This window comes from Glossina fuscipes, unplaced genomic scaffold (genome assembly GCF_014805625.2).
Source record: "Glossina fuscipes isolate IAEA_lab_2018 unplaced genomic scaffold, Yale_Gfus_2 109, whole genome shotgun sequence".
Classification (NCBI taxonomy): domain Eukaryota; kingdom Metazoa; phylum Arthropoda; class Insecta; order Diptera; family Glossinidae; genus Glossina; species Glossina fuscipes.
The window spans coordinates 1-3,504 of NW_023998452.1; positions in this window are offsets into that span (position 1 = coordinate 1).

Sequence of the window (3,504 nt, forward strand, 5' to 3'; positions counted from 1 at the left end):
CCAGACTAACTCTACTTTTTACAAATATTCTATTTATATACAATTTTTCAAGCATCTTACTATACCTAAATTTATGGTTTGATTTCTAATCCCAACCTGGTTTTCCTCTAGTCGTTTTCATCAGCCTGCAGCTGCATGAGGCGCCTGCAAATGCTCATTTGGTTTTTCCCTTCTTTAGGGAATTTATTATTACGAAAATGACTTAGCTGACATTAACTGAATTTGGGATTTTCGTAACAGTATAATAATTTAGTAGTTGCGTTTTATTCAAAATTTTCTAACTCAGAACTTTTTATTTAGGGTTCTTCTTATCGAGGTAGACTCTACACGATTTTATCTGGCGTTGTTTTATTGAAGAACTCACATTTTTCGGAATCGTCCAAAACATCATTCTCAAGAACTAAGACAAACTTTGCAATTTGTCCAATTTAAGTACGATCACGCGATAACTTCCAATGTTTCCGCCAAATTGGATGGGAATATTTTTGACAGCCATTACACAAACAAAATGACGGAGAGATTGACAAGCTCAAATCGATTCAGAATTTCGGTCAGTTCGGATATACTTTATGTGGTTCCTGAGGCTACCTTCTAGGCATTGAAAACTTTTTAACATGGCGGATATACGCCTCATTCCATCAAGAACATGCATGAAAGACTTAAAATTTCCTTTTCATTTCGCAGAAAGGTTTTTCAATATTTTTCATAACATTCTACTGTTACTCAAATCAATTTCTAAGCTCACTTGTTACATACGGATATTTTACATACCCCTGCCCCCTTATGATTATTGCATTTGATTGAAGCCTATTCTTTTTTATTTATGAGATCAACTTAAAAAAAAGCCAGAAAAACTCACCTTAAACATTTTGCAGATTACAATTTTTTTTTTAACATGAAACTTTAAGAAGATTATACGATAAAAACTCATAACGTTGCTGTACATGTAGATTTTTCATTTACAGTCCTTTAAAAAAAAAATAAATAAATAAATCATTCAGAAATTTATTGCGAATGGAATTAAATAATAGAATCTTTCATCAAACCAAATCGCCTTGGATATGTATGTGAAACGGACTGATAACCATGCCGTCATGGTATATATGGTATATGGCTGCGCCATGCTTCCTATTACTCGATAAATATTTAATTTCTCTTGGGCAAAGTAACGGTGCAATTACGAGGTAAGCTTACATTCAAGGGTTTGTGAGGGTCGAAAACGAGATTAAAAAAAAACTATGTAAAATAATATTCAAAATATTATTATATTTTTATATTTTTCTTAAAAAATATTAAAAAAATTAAAATAATTCATACCTTTTCCGTGCACACAAATTTAATGTGAGCAGTGTTAATGTCTCAGTGCTGCCATGCTAAGCAAGCATAAAAGACATAAAACATAATTATCCTTAAATGCAATAATTGTGTGTGCTATGCGAACGAATTATTTACTAAATGCTTTGCGTCGTACTTGTGCATTCATTCGTCCAATCCGAAGTGATATCTAGGCCTCTTGCTTTTTGGTTTATTTATCAACGATCTTCCTGTCCTTCAGCATAATAATATTTCGATATTTGCAGAAGATATTAAGCTTTTTCACTCTACTCTGAGTGTAATGGATGTAAAAATTCTTACTCGTGGTTTATCATCATTGGTAGACTGATGTGGGATTAACTTAATGTCACTAAACCTTTCGAAGTGCAAAAAGATGTCATCGTCTAGATCATCTTCCGTCGCTACACAGATCTTGGTGACGATATTGGATATGCGGTATGATACATAGATCTTGGTATTTAACTGGATCAAAAAATGAACTTTAATCTCCATATGTATTGAATTGTACGTAAAAAAAAGATGGTCGAAGGACTCTGATGATCCCCATATAAAAAAGACTTTGTACGTGGCGCTTGTAAGAACTAGTCTACAATTGTCCGGGCTTAAGTTAGTCTAGTCAGATAAGCGGTAAGGAGTTAGTTCAAAAACAGTTATTCCTTTTGTCTTGCGTGAACGGCGATGACGTATTCTTACCTCTTCCGACCTATGACCATCGCTTAAAACTAATTGATTTATTGGTGCTTGAGAAAGGCGGGCATATAATAGGAACGCACTTTATGTTTAAACTGATAAAGAGAGATGTTAGTTCCCCATTTTTGCTCTGTCAATTATCTTTAATCGCTCGCTTTTCTGGGCATTATATTTCAATTAGGCTCCTCTAGTTCTCCGGAAATTGCGAGTTTTTGTCGCCGTTTCGCATTGTAAAAACTTGAATGACTTTTGTACGCGTGTTTCGTTTTCGGATACGATAAACTTCCTTCAAGGAAAATTTGTAAGCGTGAGCTGATTTGTTGGTTCTCTCTATATATATACTTATGTACAGTTATAGGGCTAAATGCATATATTAACGATAGGATTAAGGTTGCTTATTACATTTTAACTTTTCTCTGCTTTATGTTTTGAATACATTGGCTAATAATGTTTAGTAAACAAATAAACGAACAAGAATTTACCCGTACATTTTTTGGGCGATGCTGTAGTGCCTTTGTAAAAATGATAGATATAGAAATGGGAAAAACCGATGACACCTGACCAATATTATAGTAAATCAAAGTGCATTTTTTGCGATACGTTTATAACGCGCAGAAGCAAGCTTGAAAAACCCCATAAAATATATAAATTGATAACCAATTGCTATCTCGGAATGCGCCTAAAAATATGCGACTGTCTGGACTGCGAGTCCAACCATCTGTCCGTCTGCCAAATTATGTAGTACATTATGGTGCACATTCTTCCGTTCGCAAAAAAAAGGATATCGCTGTCAAATTTGCTAAAGAGCTTGAAAATGGCCGAAGCAAGTCAGAGAACACGTCTATAACGCCCATACGTCTATACAAGCAAAACTGAGAATACCTTTGTTCTTCGTATGTTTTGCTCGGTGCTGATCGAACAGACATACGATATAAATTCCTACAAATTTATTTTACAAAAGCGTAAAAAATCAGCCACAGCCACCCAATGTTATGAAATACACTTATGTATATTTTTCATTTTTTTTATTAGAATAACGTTAATGAATGTGTGAGATTCGGTCGGAATCGAATATGATTTTCTTACTTTCGTGCATCCACTGATAATTTTGACTAGTTTAAATGCACAGACACACTAGAATAAGTCATATGTGCCCAACTGATGAGAATAAAAGGGACTTATTTCTTTGACAAATGCGTACATATTTCTAAGTGGGCCTCTTTCTATGCTGCCCCTTTAAAATGTACAAGTTTTTACGTGTATGTATATCTGCATCACATTTGCAAATGCTTGCATATATGGTTATGGCACTTAATTGAAAGGGAAAAATAAACAAGAATCCCATAATCTGTTCGTGAGCAGCTTGCGATCTACAACAAGTAGAAAATTTGATTCTGGCTCCAGTATTTGTTAAAGGCGATGCAGAGTTCAAAAAAAATATTCTTTTACTCACCTTGCCTAAAGCGTATATATGTTGCT